The sequence below is a fragment of the Vanessa atalanta genome, chromosome 20 (genome assembly GCF_905147765.1).
Source record: "Vanessa atalanta chromosome 20, ilVanAtal1.2, whole genome shotgun sequence".
NCBI lineage: Eukaryota > Metazoa > Arthropoda > Insecta > Lepidoptera > Nymphalidae > Vanessa > Vanessa atalanta.
The window spans coordinates 9,961,507-9,984,721 of NC_061890.1; the positions used below are offsets into that span (position 1 = coordinate 9,961,507).

General features: G+C 32.7%; 1 protein-coding gene across 1 annotated transcript in view; it reads right to left on the minus strand.

Moving 5' to 3' along the window:
• Nucleotides 1-23,215, minus strand: part of LOC125071911 (uncharacterized protein CG3556) — a 121,034-nt gene that overhangs the window by 83,709 nt on the left and 14,110 nt on the right. Inside the window, exon 2 of the mRNA XM_047682340.1 lies at nt 4,354-4,391. The gene's annotated coding sequence lies outside the window, so the exon portion shown is untranslated. The remainder of the gene's footprint in view (nt 1-4,353; nt 4,392-23,215) is intronic.

Here is a 23,215-nt window from a genome sequence, read left to right on the forward strand (position 1 = left end):
AATAATGATTTAATTTCTTATACACTCTCTATGCCTTCGCGCGGTGGAAGAGTTATTCGTCGCTAATGGTACAAGCACAGAACTAACTATTTAAATGGCTTTCCGAGGGACGTAACTCAAGGCTACTAGTGCACACAATAACTTTTTATTCGCCCAACCCAGGATTCGTCTCGGGATCTGCAAACGTATCCTCTATTCGCTAGACCAGGAGCCTTGATAGGCCAGCGCTCCTGATGTCAAGCCTTAACCTATGATTCCGTATTAAATTTTCACAATGAGCTCGATGTTGATGGAACACCTGCATGTGGTGGAAGTAAATCTTCCATTTGTATCTACCTACCCGCGTTGGAATGTCAAACTTTGTCCTCATAAAAGGTGAAGGGGCCATAGCCCAGGGCCCTTACAGGTTTTTTACTTTTTTACTTACCACTTGTGGTAAGGTTTCTAACACATACAAGAGACGTGCTGCGACAATGTATGTCATCAGTAAGCAGGCAGCCCAGGACGTGTTACGCGTGTGTTTTGTTTGATAATTAAACGTATTGTGTAATTTACATGATTGATTGATACAATGTGTTAAACTACAGCAAAATCAGAGCAATTAATTAACGCTGATGTAATTATAGCAACATTTGAAAATTTACTCGGTGGGAGGCTTTGTGCATGCCGTCTGGGTAGGTACCATCCACCCATCAGATATTCTAATACCAACATTATTCAGTATTCTTATGTTCCGGTTTGAAGGGTGAGTGAGCTGGTGTAACTATGGTCACAAGGAACTTAACATCATAATTCCCAAGGTTAATGTAAGGAATGGTTAATATTTCTTAAAACGCCATATCTAACCTTTGCTTATGGGCGGTGGCGACCACTTACCAACAGCTCATTTACTAGTCAGCCTGCCTATACTATAAAAAATTTTAAAAGAATTGAATGTAAAAATAATTTTGGGTAAATTCAAATGAATTCAATTACACTGCTCTGATAAAATTAAACCAGGTTCCGTATATAATAAAAAAAAATAAAGTTATATTAAAATTCTACATGAAGTATATAAGAAATAAGTACCTACTGATTTTGTAATCCCATTCTCGCAGAAAACAAGTATAAGGTTTTATTATAACTTCTTACGAGAAACTTAACTGTACAGAGAATTTTTATAAAAACATTTCGAGTAGACGTCGTTAGTCACTTAATCACCCCTTTCTTTAGTCGTGAGATCAACGAGACGTGAAAGAAAACCGGACTATTTACGAGACGCCATTTCGCATCGTGTCATGAATTTCATAGTCGGTATAATGGAGGCAGATTGCAAAGGCACGTACTCGCTCTTTATGGTCGCCTGGTACAATTTATTTCAAGTAACCATACTCGATTACCCGATTCAAGGTGGTTTTGAGAGGCGCCGAGTTAAGTTGATTTTATTGGACTTATCTCTCTTTCTGTCAAATTTATTTGCATTATGAATAAGTTAAATTAATTTAACTCTATTACAGTAATTGTGTTTTAACTGCCTGAAAAATATCGCATGTTAGGAAAGAGCCAAAAATGATATATATTTTTTAATTTTATTATATTAAAATATATTTTGTATATAAATATTGACCCAGAATAGCTCCTATTTACGAGAAGAGTTTTTGTTCCATAAACCCTTTAGACCCATTCTGTCAGGTTTGTGGTATGTGACTGATTTTCATACAACACAAGCAAGGTTCTTTAGGATTAATTCCTAAATCGCTGAGCACGAGATAATATACACAAATCAAAAACTTGACGGGTTTTCCCCCAATTATGCAAATTAAACCCACAATCTTAGTTTGAGCCAGCAGACTAACTTAAGGTTTAAAAAAAAGACTACACAGAGTGTCTTCATTTCCAAAAAGACTAAAATACAAACTTTAAAGTATCATCTTTAATGTGAAGGCTTAAGAGCCAAGATGGCTTGTGGATATGATAGTCAGAATATACTTTATTCGAGTAGGCTTTTACAAGCACTGTCGAATCGTCATTTTACAGAACTCTATTAAACGTAAAGCTACCACCGGTTCGGGATGTAGATTCTACCTAGAAGAACCGGCAAGAAACTTAGTTCTCTTTTTAAAACAATAATTTGCAATACAAAGTGATGTTATGCTTATAAAATACGATTACATTTATCCTGCATGAAAGTCAACAAGTAGTATCTTGTATTAATGCCTTATTTATTAACGTTTTTTTAACAAACGATTCGAATTAATGATTCCGCAAAGCAAAAAGAATATCTGTGATATTTTATTACAGAAACACCTTACCCTAAAAAGGATTTATTGACTTTGCGGTATCGGAAAGTTGGCATTATGAGCTTATACTTACTTCTCGTGTTCATGCAATGATTATCCCTGATCCTATCAAAGTGATCAGGTTATTGTGAATATACTCGTACATAGCATTGTTGTAAATATATTGCGAAGTAACTGTAAGTGTTCCTATTTTGTTAAAAAAAATCCTAAGAGAGTCTCGGGCTCCAAGATAATTAACAATATTTAATGTTTCGCATATAGTACTTGTATCAAAAATGTTACTGGATGGGTAGAGAACGGCGCTATGTCTATATAAAAAGAAAAACCATAACGTGCGAACATACGTCATCAGTTTACAATGAAATTAAATCAAAACAAAACCTGTCATAGGTCTTGAACATCCTAAAAGTTCCTGTTGAATAGACGCGTAGTAGTACACAATTTTTATAGATTATTACACATTTTAAAATTCGGAATTTAAATTTCTATTACCAAAGTGTCAGCTGGCATTGTTATTGGTCGGTGTAGCGTAGTTGCTCCCAACGTCATCCATATATTCAAGCACGCCTTAAAAATTAATATCTTGGGTTCTTCCCCTTTGTTTCATGAACTTCGGTAAGAGATAAGAGGATAAAGGCATAAGGGTCTCTACACACAGTAATTAAGATTGTCTTAAACTACTGTTAGGTCTAGTGTCTAAATTATATAAGGCTGTATATTCCGAAATCCTGTATCAATACAAAGAAATACTTTGAGAAATATAAATGTTTTTAAAAATTAAAAAATATAATTTTCGAGTTCAGCCATATATAGTTTGAATTAAATCGCTTTTCGCCGTCTGTACGTTTAGATATTTTAAATTACGCAACGGATTTTAAAGCGATTTTCATCAATTGAGTGACTAAAGAGGTTTATATGTATACATGCATATTATAGTAGATTAAACCCCAGAATTTCAAATTTCCTAGTCGGTGAAAACAAGGTTTTTTTTTTAATATTTGTACTTCAATCTAAAAATGTTATACAGACCCTTATTGTACTATGTGAAACCGGGATTAGGAAGCTATTATTTTATTTATGTTAAACGTATTTACGTAATAATAGTATGTATCATCTAGCCGCAATGTTGTTCAATTTAAATTCATAGTTAGAATTTTAAATTTGGAATGTTTACATTTGTTTAATTTTTTTTTAGCATTAGCAGCCTGTAAATTTCCCACTGCTGGGCTAAAGGGCTTCTCTCCCTTTGAGGAGAAGGCTTGGAGCATATTCCACCACGCTGCTCCAATGCGGGTTGGTGGAATACACATGTAGAATATCGTTGAATTTAGACACATGCAGGTTTCCTTACGGTGTTTTCCTTCACCGCTGAGCCACAAGATGAATTATAAACACAAATTAAGCACATGAAAATTCAGTGGTGTTGCCTGGGTTTGAAACCGCAATCATCGGTTAAGATGCACGCGTTCTAACCACTGGGCCATCTCGGCTTCTTTTATTTTAAATTTATTTAGTTCTTGGAAATATAATACACGGAAATAGAAGTCAAACATACGCAAAAATAAATTAACTATCATTACACTACATACAGGATATTTAAATGTAATTATAATATAAAGATTAGCAAGTATTATAAGCTCTTATTTACCTCAACTTGCTATTATGAAAATCTTAATTAAAAAAAAAAAAACCAATCTCACTGTTTACAATTTCGCATCGGTTACACTACAGTCAATAGCCAATCCTCCATAGCCAATCCACCAACCTACTCGACTACCAAGTTATGGTGATCATAAAAGTAAACGGAACTGAAGATGTATGTAAAATTACAACTTCATTGGATGAGAGAAAGTGGTTTTATATTATCGTTCATTATTTAAATTATACTAACAAGTAAGTTAAATAAAAAATAATGTCCGCTATTTATTTTTTAATATATTTTATTATACGTTACAGATACGTAAATTAAAACGTAACTTAAAAAAAATTTGAATTTAAAAAGTATGAAAAAAATAATTGTAGATCGCGTCTCAAAGTTTGAAATGGGCCTTAAGCAAAGATAAGGTGTACTCACCGCGTTTTTTCTCTGACAGCTTAATAACGTTGGACTACCTGAAAGAATATAGATCTTTATAAGTTCGTGATTATCATAAAAGATATACTGGTTTTAGGTAGAGGGTAAGGTGGAATATTTTAGTAGGAACTTTTAGGTCCTTTTTTGTTATTCTTAGTAAGATTAATGGAAGAATTCGTCTTGTATTGTTACACTAGCATAGACCAATCTCCAATACTTGCCTACGTTTGGGTAGGTACCCTCATCCCGTCACCTGTTCTGCCGCCAAACAGAAACGTATTGCCATAAAGCCAATGTAACTATCGGTACAAGGGATGTCCCTTACATCCATATACTCTATTCCAACTATAACATGAGAAAACCCATTTGACAGCAAATTGACGCGATATCATTGGTCGAGAGCTTGATTAATCTATGTATCGACGAAATTGTTATCGGAATTTTAGAAATAAAATTAAAGTGGATATAAGTAGTTAAGTGTAACAGCGCTGTATTATAAATAAAGATATATTTAGGCAACTCATTTTTATTATAAAAAAAAGTATTTACAAGGCGGCGTACGCCCGACTAAGCGGCAATCTCCTCGTTGACTTGGTACGGAACGCTTGCTGTCAAAACGATTTATGTGTGGTTGCAATTTAACTTTGGTTAATAGAAGTATTTTTATTTGTATAGGTGGTTGGGGTTTTACTTTGGTATTAAGGTTAAGAAATTAAATGGGAACATGAGTTTTTATTTTTGTTTTGTTATGAAATTATACCAGAGCCGAGATGGCCCAGTGGTTAGAACGCGTGCATCTTAACCGATGATTTCGGGTTCAATTAATCTCGTGCTCGGCGATGAAGGAAAACATCGTGAGGAAACCTGCATGTGTCTAATTTCAACGAAATTCTGCTTCGAACTCTTAAATATATATATATATATATATATATAAATATATAATATATTATTAACCAAGAACTGTAAGTAGTGCACAATATAGCTGAGTTATTAGCAAATCGCATGAAATATGTAATTCTTTCAACAAGAATTTATTAGCTAGTCTATTGCTTTCAAATTAAATTTTAGTCTTTGATGACCTCCGTGGTCGAGTAGTGTGTACACCAGTTTACATGGGTACGCCACTCCGAGGTCCTGTTGTCTTGGGTCTGGTTGTTTGTGGTACTGTCGTTAATTCTGATTTTACCATAACACAAGTGCTTTAGCTACTTACATTGGGATCAGTAATGTATGTGATGTTGTCCAAAAAAATTATATTATTGTGTATTATTTTGATATAATGGGTTGTGTTAATGTTATCTTAATCGTGATTCTATTTGGATTAAGCAATGCGAATTACATTTCCTAAAGATAATATGAATAAGACGAAGTGATGACCAGTGGATAGAACGTATCAATTTCAACCAAAGATCACCGGATAAATGTGTTTCAGGAACAAGTGCTTTCCCTTAAATTACTACCGGTTTGCGTGCCTAAATGTATATGTGTGTTTGTGTAGCAAGATTCAAGATTGAATTTTAGTAAGGAATTGCTTTATAAGCTAGTTTCCAGGCAACGGGAAGTCACAATACTTCAGTATTAAATGAAAAGCAAAAAAAATCTAATATTTATCGCATACAAAATGAAAACAATTGGTTTATACGAAGCTACATAAAATACTACAGATAACGCCGGCAACAACGGCTATAATTTATGATAAAACTTGGAGCCGACCGCGTACTTCCGGCAACACCTGCGATTTTATAATCTCCTGGTACCTACAAGCCAATAATATTCGAACATATTATTTTTGATGTTTTAGGTATGTCATATTACCACGCCGAATATTTTTCTCTCTTTCTTTCCTGTACACATACACATACAAAAGCATAAATATGTAACAAGGTACCGTATATATATATAATATATAACGGTACCTAAATTTTGGGTATTATATAGTATATAAGTAGGAAATTAATTCATGCTATTTTTAGTAATTTTATCGTAGTAACATTACATTAACAGCCTGTAAATTTCCCACTGTTTGGCCTCTCCTTTTGAGGAGAAGGCTTGGAGCATATTCCACAACGCTGCTCCAATGCGGGTTGGTGGATACACTGGGCCATCTCGGCTCAATGTTAGTGATAGGTTAATTACAATTTGTTAATAAAATTATTTTCTCGTTTATTGCAATTTGTAAAACGAATATTTTTTTCTTTCTAACATCACTTTTAAAAAAGTGACTTATCACAATGTAGATCCTACATATGGTAACATTACAATAATATTCACGTAGCCTGGATTTTAATCTGGGAAATTTATTTCCTAAACTGCAGTGGCACTTTGCTGGCACATGAATGGAAACTCTAATTATAATTATATTAAAGTTGGAGTTTAATGTATTCAACAAAGAAACAAGTTCTTAAAAACACGCATTCACATACAAAACTTCAAGCCCAGGCTGTTGACCGTTCAAGAGTTCCATCAGAATCAGGCCATGCTTACCATAAAAATGCATTGCAGATGATAAAAAAGCGTGGAGCTAATACTTTTTGACTTTCAATGAATATACAAATATATATGTATATAATATATCCTACATTATATACATATATATTTGTATTTAACTAACATAATTTTGTATTTGAAATGTTGGGAAAAAGGTAGAATCTACATTCCGAAACGGTGTAACTTTACTTAACATAGTTTTGTAAAATAACGATTCAAAAGTTCGTGTAAAAGCCTACTTGAATAAAGTATATTTTGATTTTGGAGATTAAGTGGTTACAAATCGTCTTACAAGATTTGATCTAAACAAAACATTGCAAGTTAAATAAAAGGTTTAAAAAAAAACATTTAAATAAAAATTATACTTATACGTGTAAATAATTCTAATCGAACACATTTTAGTATAATGTTGTCAATTTTAACATTCCATTACAGTGTATGGTGCGAATTTGGTCAGTGGACTATAAATCTAGGTATCATATTCACCGGGTTGAATGCACTCCGATTTATCTATTAGCAAATCTGAGATACGTACCGTTGGCATAATGCCAGCGCCTCATGCATTCATGGGGTGACTAACTACCGTCAGAAATAAAATACATTTTACTAAATTTTTCATTTAAATACCAAATTATCTTGAAGTTTTATTGATTTACGTAAGTTTAGTTAAAATTTTGTGATTTCATACATTATATTAAGTTATTTAACTTAAATATATTTAATAAAATAAAATAAAACTATTATTTATTTTGAATTATTACTGAAGTTTTGATTCGTTCTACGCATTTTTTTTAGATATAGCATAATATCCAAATAGTATAGGAACTACTTTGGCCCTAACCTTAAAAATGTTGATATGTTGTCTAGAAACTGTTTTTGCTAATATTAAATGTACTTTTTAAAAATGTTTAATGTATTTTTTTTACTATCGCTACTTTTCCACTTGTCGTGAACTGCTGTGTTGTATGTGTGTGTGTCTCAAGCGGTTAAACAATAGGCAAATTGCGCTCCGCAGTGAAATACGGGAGAGGTCTGAAACGATTCAATGAAATTTTATTTTAAAAATATGCTCATTTTTTCGTAACATATGCTTTCTATTAAAATTATTCCATTTATTTTATTTACAGAACAAATTTTGAAGAAGTCTATTTATTCTAGTAAATGACGTCACATTTTTTGTAATTAAAAGGACTACTAAACCAATATACGTAAAACTTATGCCAGAATTTCGTCCGCTTCTAATTTAGACAAAATGCGGATACTTAATTTTTATATCATAAATGCAAAAGTCTATCTCTAGGTTTGTTTCACGCCTAAACCACGGAACCGATTTTCATGAAATTAGTAGGGAGGAAGATTGATCCCTAAAGAACCACTTTCTAGAAATTGACCCTTTAAAGGGGTAAAATTTGGGGATTAAACTTTTTGTAAGTATTGTAATAATTTGACTAAATTCTTTGACTTTTAAAAAGGAAATTACTTTCATAGATCGTTTTCTTCCCGCCCTATTAATAAACGCCGTGTACTGTTTGTTTACTATACTCTGTCTTCTTCTTTTGAATATCAAATCACCGGTGATAGAAAGAGAGAAATCAGTGTGTACTTCACCGGCTACACAACGTTCACTGTGTGCGGTATATAAGTGTTGTTATATACCGCAGCGACATGGCTCGCATTTGTAAACGCATTTCATACACGTGACGAATCGTAATACCAGATCAAAGCGGTTGTGTCGCAATTAACACGTGTTTTGGTTTAGTTCATTATTTTACACATGAGGTTGACCGTCGCACCGCTATAGCTTTTGATGTGTAACCTATCATGTATATTATTATTTAATTTAAAATATGTTTGATATACAATAATTATTTTATACAAGTATGTAGATAATTATATAACTTAATCTTTAACTGTCTTCGATATATAAGAATTTATTATAAAGGGACGACTTTGTAATAACATAAATGTAAATCCTTAGATTTACCAAGTGAATGATGGTAAAAGTTCGAATCCCAAAGTTTTATGGACATTTACCATTCATAATCGGTAAATCTTAGGTTTTACTGGAAAATCTTAAGATTTACCGTAGTTCGAGCTTTTACAGTAACATATACATATCATATAAGTCATACAACAAATAAAATTAACGATAAAAAGAAAAAAACACCTACAAAGATAATCTTATCCAAAGAAATATCCGTTGTGAGTTTCACGTTGAATTGACATAACTTAAGTGAGTTATCTATAGCGGATATACCCTTCGACTTTGACTTCGATCAAATCGTAGTAGCACTACAAAAAGTTTTTGATAATTACGTATCATTATTTATGATATAACTCCACTTAACTACTTATATCGATTTTATTTTACTTCTAAGCTTTCTATAACAACTTCGCCAACATCGAAACGGCAGTTTTTTCGCAAATTCATAATTCAATACGAGATTATATTAATGATAAAAAAGCGTGGACTTAGTATTTGTTGATTTACATTACATTACATTAGCAGCATGTAAATTTCCCACTGCTGGGATAAGGCCTCCTTTCACTTTGAAGAGAAGGTTAGGAGCATATTCCACCATGCTGCTCCAATGCGGGTTGGTAGAATAAAAATGTGGCTAATTTCAACCGACCGAGAAGAATCGGCAAATAATTCAGTAGTTAATCTTTTTCAACATTTAAAAGAAAAAGTTATTTTAGTTAAATACAATTATTTATGTCTATAATATATTCTGCCTGGAAGTCAACAAGTATTAGCTCCAAGCTTTTTTATCATCTATATAATCTTGTATTGAATATTATCCTTTTTTATTATTAATTTATTTTTTACAAATGATTTGAATTGATGAATTTCGCCAGGTTTCCTATATCATATGAAATTAGGTCAAAGTGTAGTCAATCCACCACATTAGAGTAGCATGGTCTAAAACCTTTAATTAAGAGTAGTGTACTTGGTGGTAGAGCTTTGTTCAAGCCCGTCTGGGTAGTTACCAGTTCACCCATTCATCTGATACCCTTTCACAAAACAGCAATTCTTTGTTTTGCTGTTTGATATGATGAGTGAGTATGCCAGTGTAACTACAAGTATAAGTGACATCTTAGTTCTCAAGGTTCGTGACCCATTGGCGATGAAAGAATTGGTTAATATTGATAACAGCGCCAATGTTTATGGGCGGTGGTGACCACTTATCAGATGTTATAAAAAAGAAATATGTGTTAATGAGTGTACGATTTTGTATTAAACAAGTTCCACTTATTGATGGTCACCCTATTTCTACGCACACATTTACATTACATGTGAGTACACGTACCCCAGACACATGCATTAGTTTCAGACAGTTATTTCCGTGCTATTTGTACTTGAAAATAGTATATGTAGAAATAAGATATAAATGTGGGCTCCATTTGATTCACACTTATAATGTAAATCATATTTAGATAATTATATGTTAGAGACAATTAATTTACACACACACACACAACGTGATTAACGTTTTAAAGGTTGTCAGTTGAGAGAAGTCAATTCTAAAAAAATATCAGACGTATTTTGTTACACAGTCGACTGACGGAAATAAAATGATTGAATGGTGTATCTTGATCTTCGAACAGCGGCAGTCGTTCGTACTGACTGAATTAGTATAATCAACATGTGAGTAAAGTAGTTTAGAGATTTTTTTATTATTAATAAGCAGATCTTTATTATTTTATTGTAATTATTTATTGCATGCAATTGAGCATTTACTTACGCCGTTTTTTCTCACGCGTATATAATACGCACCTTCTTTTAAACACAGCATGACACTTGCTTATTATTAAAAATCTAATCATGAATTCTAGTAATATGCCATATGACATAATACTGTGAAATTAACCAAAATATACAAGACGAGCGGTATTAATGAAGTATCGTCAGCATAACACTATATCAGAAATACCTTTAACAATGAAAGGAAGATATATACTAGAAACAGAAAGGGACCCAAAATTGATTCTTGTAGAACACCCATTTTAACGTAGATCTAGAAGACTTTATGCCATTAATGAAAACTTGCTGGACTCTTTGACTTAAATATGCAATGAGATCAATAGCTTTAGCGTATCGTGTTCTACACAATCAAATGCTTTAGACAAATCACAGAATACTCCAATAGCATTCTGTGATTTTTCCCAAGCGTCGTAAATATGTTTAAGAAGTGCCGCGTCAGTTGTCGAGCGACCTCTTGTGAAACAGAATTGCTCAATATGGAAAATAGTATTTGTACCGAAATAAGAACTTGATTTAAAATATTTTTTCGAATATTTTACTTAAAGATGGGAATGAAATAGGTCTTTAATTACTGGGATCGCTTCTGTTACCAGTCTTAAAAAGTGGTAATACTTTACAACATTTTAGCAAGTTAGGAAATGAACCCGTGTCTAAACTCTTATTAAAAATTACTGCTATATACTATAGAGCAATATCGTATATGATGTTATTAACAAATTTCACCGAAATGCCCCTGAAATATGTCGTTAGTTTTATTAATATTAAGAGTTTTAAATACTTTTATGATATCTATTGCAGAAACTGTTTCAAATGAAAAATTAATAACGCATTTAGAAACATTATTATTTAATTATTTAGCTGCATCTAATGTAGATTTTAAATGAAATTTTATTTTGTTAGGTTTATTGATAACACCAAGATAACAAAGTTTTCCCGTTTATTTTAGTTTTTTTAGTTTGTTTATTCTGATCAAATATATTATTCTTCTTAAAAATACTTGAAGCAGATACGACCTCGCTTCGTTCTTAGGAAGTTGATCCAACTTCCCAATATCTTCTATTCAAATTCTTTAACAGTGTTAATCCTTATTAAAATTAATTACAGTTCTTAAGATACGAAGTTTTGCTCGGCTTTGATATTAATTAGTTCAAGAAAAGTTTTTTTTTTATGAGTGAAAAATTGCATTTTATTATAAAAGATACTTTTAAACTTAAAAATCAAAACCGTATCTAATAATACGATATACAAGAAATAAATTTAAATATATATGTTTTATATAAACAAGAACTTCTCAGTTAATGTTATAGGATTAGAAGACTAGTCATTGCCCGCGGCTTAACTCGCGTTTTAGGGGCTTATACCAAATTTCATCAAATACAGCTCGGAGGTTTGGTCGTGAAAGAGTAACAAACAGACAGACCGCGTTACTTTCACTTTGATAATTTTTACAAGTATTTAAAATGGGATTATTCTCGTGAACAAGACATTCGTAGGCAATGTCGAAATTTCGAGCTCCACCAAATAAAAATAAAAAAACATGGTAAATATCGCGATAAAAAAAATGTTAATTTAAAATCTTATAATTTTTGGTTGCATAGAAACAGTTCACCTCCTTTATCTGTGTGTGTGCTTGTTACGATTGTGTGCCCATTCAAGTGTAAACGGGCTGCTGGGACATTTTTATCGGTTATGTCTCGTTTTATTTTCGTGAATATCGCCTGAATACGAAAGAGACAATGACTTTTATAGCTCAATGCGTTTTCAAGTAACTGGTTTTTCGATGTCTGTTTTTCCTAATATGTGTACGATTGTTTACGTAAGTATGTAAAGATATGTTAATTTAATTTATGTACTTTTATGGATAACAACTTTTATTTTTATTTTTACTTTATTAAGGAAACAATCTGTACAAGTCATTCTTAAAGCTATAGCATCAAAATTAGCACATATACCAGTAAAGTTTCCACTTATAACTAAAAACATAATAAGAGCAGAACAAAATTAATTATAATATCTAATATAATAATAATAAGAAAAAACAAACCTATGATAAAAGGGCAAATTTGAAAAAAAAAACAAATAAAAGATCTAGGCTTTATGGTTCTAACACAAATTTCCTGAAGTTAGCAACTGATTCTGTAAATATACCAATACTGGAACATTTAGTGTTATATTCATTACTCTATATATAAAAGAATTTCGTGCATTATTTGACTTTAATAAGGGCAAACTAAACAAAGCCTTATTTCGTGTTCGTATATTAGGACACCTGAATCTTAAGCAATTACTTAACTTACATATTTATTCATGTGGTATACATGGTTGTAACCACATATCGGAGATGTTTTTTTTTTATGGGATTGGTTGGTGGACGAGCATATAGGCCACCTGATGGTAAGTGGTCACCACCGTCCATAGACAAAGGCACTGTAAGAAATATTAACCATTCCTTACATCACCTGCGCCACCAACCCTGAGAACTAAGATGTTATGTCCCTTGTGCCTGTGATAACACTGGCTCACTCACCCTTCTAACCGGAACACAACAATACAGAGTACTGTTATTGGGTGAATGTTTGATGAGTGGGTGGTACCTACCCAGACGGGCTTGCACAAAGCCCTACCACCAAGTATATATGATGATATGAGATACATTATAAAATTCGGTTTACGAAATTTTAGTGGTGCTTGTATGAGTTGAATACGCAATCTTTTTTGACCTCTGGGCCATCTGCTCAAAAGGCGTGAAAAACTTAGCCCAGTAATGGCTTACAGGTTTTTACTATATCTTACAGTCAAAACTAATTCCAGTCAAAGTTAGTTCAATATACTTCTGACTGAAGAGTTAATTTAGGGCTGATTTTATTTCTGTGTAGGGGGAGGTATTATGTGTATGTACAATGACGTCACTACTCTGTTAATTCATTTTCCTTTAAAATATAAATACGGTTAAACGATTTCGATTCGATTGGCTCTGCTTTCTAAATAATCATATTTTACATATGTACGCGTTGTCTGAGTGTTTATTGTTTCCTTTCTAATGTTTGTATTAAAGTTATTTGTCTACATGTGATTATTTCCAGATAGCATCATAATTTAAAAAAAAAATTGACAAGACATATTTTAAATGGGCTAAATTATTATAATAATTTCTCGCCTTCATATCCCAAAATCTATAGGTTGCATACTAATATTACAATGCAGCTTATGATATAGATAAGCAGTCGGCCACTTGATGGTAAGTGGTCAGCGCCACCACCAAGAAATTTATCATTCTATACATCCCCAAAAAGTACATTCATGTTACTATGAATTTTCGTAATAAAAAAAAACTCACTGGGCTCTGATACGTTTGAGGAGAAAGAGCTTATTCCACACTGCTCCAATGTGGATTGGATACACCTATGACAGATTTTCATTCAAAACATATAGATTTCACGAAATTTATAAACACAAATAATGCATATGCATATTCGATGATTGCCCAGTTTTGGACCAGTAATCTCCGGTTATGCAATCGTTCTAAATACTGTGCAATCTTCATAATTCTGTAACGGTCTATATTCTGAGCTGCTCTGAACCGGTCGCCGGGTTGAGCCAATATGAACAGCTATTGCCATGAAACTAAACGGAATTCTCTCGCTCTGTACATAGTCCGATATCTCCTTAGACTAAGTTACGTTACAATGGAATGGGTTCTGTTACTTCGTAGACCAAGTTCGGTAATATTCAACGACGTTTAACTGAAAATACGATTATGTAATATTGAATTTTCGTCTGTATTTATGTACTTACACAAACTGCGTCAAAATCTTTCATTCAAGTAGAGTAATTAAAGCAATTTTGATTTGTCAGAAACTAGATTCTACCGGGAAGAACTGTCAAGGATCTCAGTGGTCATACTTTTTAATGACTTTAGTGTCAATTACAATTGAATGTATATATATCCTAACTCGAAATTAATCAACAAATTTGAACTCCACGCTTTTATATCTATACATACATATATTAAAATTCGAGTGTCTGTTTGTAATATTTAATTATTATATAACCGCTTTTTACTAAATGTATATCTATACATAGTGCATATACCAAAAAAAACATTTTTTTACAACATTTGTCTGACTGTCAGTTTATTCCGGCTAATCTCTGGAATGGCTAAAATTAGTCCAATTTTGATGGGACTTCACTGGCAGATAAAGTTATCTGCCAGTAAAAAGGGCTACTTTTATTTTAGAATTATATATAAAATAATAATTAATTCACACTAAATATCCAAATACTGTCCAGTAACGCGCGCAGCTCTCGCGCATGCCACCACTCCGCCGTCACGTCGGGTTCCTTCCACCAACGACTTAATATAATAAAAGCTGCCTAATACAGAATTAATAAGTTATAGTAAAATCTGCTAGCTGAACGATAACTTATTTGTTAAATTCAAATGCTCACGAAGTCGCAGGCTCAGCTAGGCATTAATAAAATATGACTTTGATGATGATATCTGATGACCGATTTTGGCCAGACACACAGGACATATTACAGTGCACAAAAGTGTGCGCAAACGCATGCACATACACTTTATATTCCCACACTCACACACACTATAATCTGATGAGAACGAAAAGAGTTTAGTTAAGTTTACGGCTTTACGTGTTTTCTAAAGCACGAAAATGTACATACATCCAACTCAATCAGACCCCGTGAAGAAATGAGTTGAATAACTTTTTATCGACCCGAATTGAGAGTTTTTCCCAGAACCTCGGTTACTGCAGATTTATCTCTGGCCGCTACATCAACGTGGCAGGCATAACCTTGTATTGTTGTACCGTTTACTGTCTAATAAGTAACGGTTACAAATAAAACTTTCTGTAATACCGTTCCAATGCATTAGCAGCTCGCAAATGTCCCACTGCTAGGATAAAGGCCTCCTCTCCCTTTGAGGAGAAGGTTTGGAGCATATTCCACCATGCTGCTCCAATGCGGGTTGGCGGAATGTTCCAATGCTGGGCTGATAATTCCTTTCATGTAATGGAGAATTTTTGAGAATTGTAACCATCACGTATAACTGATGGTTGGTAGTTAAAAAAAACAGGTAACTTAGAAGTTAACCGAACAAGCCTATCTTTTCTTAAGAGAACATTTGGAGAAGCTAATTAATATTCTACTATACAGTTGTGTATCCTTTTGAGGACAGATTTGTACTTTATCCTACAACAATGCGGGTTGATGGACATTTATGTGGCAGAATGTTATTCAATGGATGCATGTTTCCTTACGATTTTACTTCGATTTTAGGTACATTTTTCCGGAATAAAAAGTACCCTATGTGCTAGTTCAAAATAATTACTGTAGCCTGTTATATCTCTATGCCAAATCTCATTCAGATCCGTTCAGCCATTCTAGCGTGATGGAGTAACAAACATTCAACAGTCCAAGATTTCTCATGAATATTTAAAGAAAAACTTTGAACAAAAGAACATTTCGTTGAACTATTATTTTATATTTACTTGCGGCAATAGAATATATTTTTCCTAATAATGTTTTTTGTTCGAAACTTATATTTGAGGTTCGTTTTCAATGTCATTTGAATTTTGTCAAAGTTGCGGAATGTAAGCGATTTGATGGGCTATAGCTACAGGTACCATGAACATAAACTTCCCATCTCTCTCTCTCTCTTATATTTGAATTTGACAGACATATATGACATAAAAAAAGAAGTTCAAGCTAATGGTGATATTCCGTGAACTGTATGTAGGAATATGAATGAATATTTAAGTAAACGCTGTCGCATACAACTTGAGCTTAGCTAACGGAAATGGAAATGTACGTATACATCAGTTCCTGTTAGGTAGTCTCTGTAGTTTCCTGTTTATTGTTCGTACGGAATCTCTGAGTAGGAACTAAAACTGATTTCATAGTCACTGAAAATTTTATCAACAAGTTTCGTATTCGAGCACAGTATCTTGGATGTATATACGATGTTCTCTTGGAATTGGAGTAAATTAAATACGACCCGTAAATAATTTACGGATGCAAAAGACATTTTGTGTTAAAGAAAAGTCTTTAGGGGTTAATCCATTTCGATTTTTATATGAGACATTTTTTTGGTCAAACATTGAGATACATTGCTTACTAAGTTATTTGGTAAAAGGCTTTATGCAAGCCATATTTAAGAAATACTCATTCATTACTATAGCTAAACAGTATTATCAGTGCCAGCCAGTGTAACTACAGGCACAAGGGACGTAGCATCTTTGTTTCTAAAGCTTAGCATCATATTACTGACACCGTCATTGTCTTTTAGTGGTGGTGATCAGTATTCACAACAAGGCCTATTTAAAGGTACGCCTACCGTTACGGGTAAAAATATATTGACGAAAACGTTTCTTAAGTTCATGCGCCTATATTAAGATTTGCTTGTTTTGTCCACAGGGATATCTCGATTAGCATAGCATTGTACCTTTTATTAAAATTCACCGGTTGTGCGTTCAGACAAAGAAAGGCGGAAAATATTACCAAATATAAATATTGTTTTCAGACAGGCATTTGTTTATTGGAATTCTTTTAGTAGGAAGAATTTTCCAATAGGAAGATTTTGTCATGGGATGTTTCAAACTTATTTTTTTTTATATTTCTACGTTTTAAGGTCGCTGTGGTGTATATCAGAGGTTTTTGAATTGTTTGCAGTTTTATTTGGCATTACCTATTAATATGTACATTTTTAAAATTTGGTAAACTAGCAGGAGGTTAATCTGATGGAAAGTGACTAGCACCTATCAACATCTGCAACACCTGGGTCTTGCATGTGTTTTGCCTTTAAGGAAAGAATAGGCTAAACATTTACATTAGTATCCATATCTAGTAAAGGTTAAGTAAAGTAACAGACAGTTATTTTTGGGTCAAGACCTTCCAAAAACTCTCTTAGTCTTCTAGAGATTTTGGTATCAGTACACAAATTATGTAGAAAATCTCAGCGCAATCGGTGACGAAAGAGAATTTAATCCTAAAAAAATCACGGATTATTTTATTTTACCAACTACACTAAATATAATTAAAATTACAAAAATGGCGAAGATCAAAATCTACATACAAAATAACTCAAAACTAATATACTAAAAATAATGTATTATACACCTGAACCCTCAGTTCAAAATCCGGTGACAATACGATCGGTAGTTTTTACGTTTATCGCTACAGACCGACAGACGCGGCGTAAGTATTTATTTATTGGATGTTTCGTAGTGGTCATCACTCATATTGGTATTGTAAGAAATATTATTCATTCCTCATTTCACTAATGCGCCCCAATCTTGAAAACTAAGATGTTATGTCCCTTGTGCCTAGCCTTCAAACCCGAACACAATAACGCTACTATTATAATACTAAGTACTGTTGTTTGGCGTTCGAAAGTCTTACCACCAGTTGTCTAGTTCATTCAGTCATTACTACATTAACGAATAACTCGTAAATGTAGAAGAATTACACCTAGCAAATATCTACCCGCAACAGTATAATTTCTATGGTGCATATTTCTATCAAGATTTATAGCTTACAAATAGGTGGTATATGACGCCAAAGATAAGCTAACGGGAATGACAATAGTTTAAGGAAACAATGCATTATAACTCTTAACGTGATTAAAATAAGGTTCATAACCAATCACTCAATCTACGGTGCATACAATTTAAATCGATAGTGATTGTATGCAATTGTCGTCCTTAACGCAAAAGATTTAAAGATATTAATGCTTTGAATTAAAAAATTGCTCGGAAAGCAATGTCAATCGATTAATTCACTGTCTACACAATGTGTAAATTGGTATACTAAGAAGTGTAAACGATTATAGATCTTATTAAAACTGCATAAGCGTTAATATTGCATTATCCTTTTTTGTTTTTGTATTTATAACGAGTGGTGCTATCGAATGGTTGTTTTTCAGTGATATTTGTTATAGCTCGACCACACGGGACGTTTTCAGTCGATCAACAGCTAAATCGAAAGTGATTTGCCATGTCTAGACATACTTAATCAGAATCATTAAAAAAAAATCATGTACCAACTTCAGTTGTTTCAATTTTATTACTGTTTGAATATTAATATATTTGTCAACATTTTGTTGACGCTTAAATTCTGTGTGTATTTTATTTTAAAGAGATTAACGCATAAACTGATTTACCATCATTACACAGTATAAAATAAAATCGCTTACCGCTGTCTGTCCCTATGTATGCTTAGATCTTTAAAATTGCACAGCGGATTTTGATGCGGTTTTTTTTAATAGATAGATTGATTCAAGAGGAAGGTTTATATGTATGATATAGTAGAGAAACAATGATAATTTTAGATTTTTCTAAAGTGATGCCGTAAATAAACACATTTTTTGCGCTTACATTGCAAACCCTGGCTGAACTCTACGAGATAGAACAAAATAATGTACTACAGTATTGTACACCTTAAAAAGGTCTTCAAAAAAGTCCGCAATGGTATATCTCTATCTCGTCACAACAACCACTTGTTATCCTTTACTTTTTACGAGAAATAATGACTCATTTTCGAAGCGATTTTATGCAATACAGCATTGATGCTTATCCAATTAAGCACCTTAATACATTGTGCACTTAATATAGACCAATGTGGCCCTTTACAGCATTTATTTTAAACGAATATTTTCGAAGATATTACAGATTTAAAACGCAGGGACATAGTGGTTTGTATTGTTCAATGACTGAAAAACTGTGAACGTTGTAAGACATTCTGTAGTACATACGTATATTTAATATCAGCATTGCACTCGTGCGAAGCCGGGGCGGGATATAATTAATATATATATATTAATACTAAAATCGATAAAGCTATTTATTTTATACCTTTTATATGATAATGTCACGTCCCTCGGTAGATAAAGCAATAAATAAAAATAAATAAAGATAAAGAGAAAAATGGAGGGGGCCTTTACTCTGTAGAGAAATCCTTAATATTAACAATTTGTTTTGCTTATAATAATTGATTATTATCGTATTTTAATTCGTGTTGATTTCTTATTATTGTAATTGAATGTATACTTATTTTAATTTCTCGAATTGTATTAGATATTAAATCATGATTTTTTTACTAAGGAATAAAATAAGGCTTTATTATTATTTATGATTATACCACCACCGGAAATCGTCTCACGGCATCATCTCTAGTATACGAAAACTTTCTTATGCTTAGACTTATGTAGTTCCTAACTTCGGTCTACGATACCATATTTATACAAAAGATTGCTTGCAGCAGTCATCTTAACTTTGTTCTACTTCTGCATACTTCTATGAGATTTTTCTTTATTCTTTACTTATATTTCCACTATCCGTAGCGATGTAGACTCGACTCCTTTACCTCAATATTTTAATGCTGAAAACCACCGCTGTAGCTTTGTTCAGTTTAATGTTGAATGTCAGACCGATATTAGAAATATATAATACTCATTATATATATTCAACATTAATTTTACTGTGTATAATTACAATATGATAATTTTCTTTCCTTTTCTTTTGGCCTTATAGTGTCGTCATTGTCCGTGCCGTTGGTGTATCTTCCTATTTGTTAATGGAGTTCAGCAGTTTGATGTGACTGCATATTTGTTTTCCATACAGGATCACGATCATAATTTTTGCGTTGCGGTTTTATTTTGTCTTCTTCTTGTGACAGTTATATTTTTGGATGATGTCGGTTGATTTTAGTGGAATTCTGATTTCTTGGGTTGGTCTGGGTGGGATTCGGCCAGGCCGTCTGTGATTGAATCCTGATCAATTTCGGCCACAGCGGAAATCTCAAGTGAGACCAGCCAACTAAGCAGGACATATAGTGCATAAATGTGTGCGCAACGCAAATAAAGCAATACTCTCTAATCCACACTCTCATAATTCAATGGGACGGCAAAATCGACAGGACCGGAAAGAGTTCAGGAGCATGACCAACGGCTGTTACGTTCTTTCCTGTTTAGGAGCAAGTTTGCGTACCTACGTGTGCTCTATAATGTGTCCTGCGCAATTGGATAGTATTCCTTGAGGATGGTCACAAATATCAACGAGCATGTCTTTCCGAGTTCGTCGTACAGCAATTGCCTGTGACGTCAGCGGACTAAGAGAGGTGCATATTTGCGGTTGTTTCGAATTGGCCTTGTGTTATAGTTGAAGATAGTACAGCGTGAAATTGTTGTTGGTTTAAATGTCATTGTAAAGAGCTCACTATTCGTCAAAATATATAATTTAAAGACATATGCCGTTACATAGAATTTCTAGTAAAATGTTCGGTACATTTGCGATATAATAATGGTTAATATTTCTTACAGCGTTATTATGTATGATACTTACTATCGTGTAGTTCGTTTGCAACCTTTCCATCATAAAAAAAAACATACAGATACGCAGTCTAAATAAACAAAACTCATATTTAAAAAGTATCGAAGCGCTACTAGCTTTGAAAAGAACTATAACATATATTTTTAATTTAAACGTAGAATTTAAATGTACTGAATAAATGTAGACGAGAATTATATATTTAAATGAATGGAGCACTGTTAACGGACTTACGCTTTTATCGAGAGTGTTTCCAGTCGGCATTTGCATCTTATTATTGAGTTCATTGCATAGTAAGTACCTAACAGTTTAGCGATTGTATTTTGAAATACCTACTAACCTTCTGTTTCTGTAACGCCGACTAAAGTCAATTTAAATGTCGTTACTGACCAATGAAATCATTGGTCAGTTGCAGTCGATGACGTTATAGCAACGTAACCATATTTAACTGAGGTTGAGATACTAGAGGTAAATCTTTTGATAACTGATTGAGGTCAATCGTGAGTGGTACTATACTATACGTTTTTAATGTAATTTAAAATTATACTATAAAGATTGTTTTATATATTAGCACGTGTTACTTGAACTAGGATTATATTTTATTTAACGGGTAAACTTTTTAAAATAATGTTACCATAGAGAATTTGTATCGTAGTTCTTTGCTGACGTCAGAAGCATTTTTTCAATATTTACATATATGTTTTGAATAGTATCGTCAAATTATCGGTGTGCATTATTATGAGTGTTACGTACGAGCAAGATGTCTTAGTGTGCGTGAGATGACTAATAAAAAAATATAGTCAGCAAAAAAAAAAAAGATTTTATTTGTTAATCCACGCTGACGCTTCGCTGAGTCAACAGTCTACACAAAAAGCTGCGACTTTTTGTTTATACGTCCATAATAAATAAATAATTGGCAATACCTTTGATTTATAATCTCGGTCCTTGCTGTTTAACCTACCTCAGTACTAAATCAAATTCAATTCAGTGGCTAGGATTTTCAGAAAGAGTAACCGACCGACAGCGTTACTTTTACAATCTGGTTAATATAATATTAATCAGGTTAATAAACTGCAATAATTATGGGATGTGTCGTTATCGCTTTGTGATAACTCTAATGAGGGACTCAAGTACCGTCTATCATTTTATCGTTCGGCTAAAATCAAAACAATATCGTTCAATATAATCGATATTAGAACACTAGGGAACATAATTTCTCATATACAGTAGAAGCCGCTTATAATGACTCCGCCTGTATTGACCTCGAAAAATAAAGAATTTCATTTGTGCTCAATTCTAATCATATGGTTTATCTTATTAATTATTAATTTTTAATAATAGTTTAAAAATGTATTGTATAACTTATTTTTAATTATTATGCTTATGTTTAATTCATATTTTCAATTATTACATTGTGTAATATGATAATGCATGGTGAGACTACCTGTAAGTTGTAGAACTTTTGCTTTGATAATTTTGAAATGTAATTTTTTATTTTGGATGTGATATTGTATCTACTGTTGGTTGTCCTAATGTAAATAAAATAAACATAACTGCTCGAGTTATCTATCTTAGGCTTCGAAAGCATGCAGTTCATTCATCATCCTCATCATCCTCCTGCCCTTATCCCAATTTTACTTGGGCTCGGCGCAGCATTTCTTCTTCTTCCATACTTCTCTGTCGGACGTCATCTCACAAGTAACATTCTTTATAACCATATCGTCTTTAACACAATCCATCCATCGTTTCTTTGGTCGTCCCCTATCTCTATATTCATCCATAATCATAATATATACGCAATTTATTAATAATGAAAATGATGTGTATATGTATATGTAATTACATAGCATTAACAGCACTCAGGAATAATTAAACAATTTACCAGTATTTTTTTTTTTAATTCGATTAGTAGTTCTGGAGATTAAACCTTACATACACTCTTACAAATTATACCTCTTAATAATATTGTATTAATTAAAACATGATCCACACCGTGTCCGTACCGTAAAAGCCATTCCAGCCAGTCATTGTTAATATTTTTATCATGTTTTAACAGCGGGGCTTGTACATACATGGTTATAAGGCGACGGCACAAATTTAGGAGGCAAATTAAAATTTCATGACAAACTCGAAAAAAAATTGTTATAAGAGAAATTCATAACATTTTTTTTTAAATATAATAGTTTTGCTATGCCACATGTATTTTTTTTTAATTTCAGCTTATTCACAATCCTTTGATATAAAATATTGGTATTTATTTGTAAAGGTA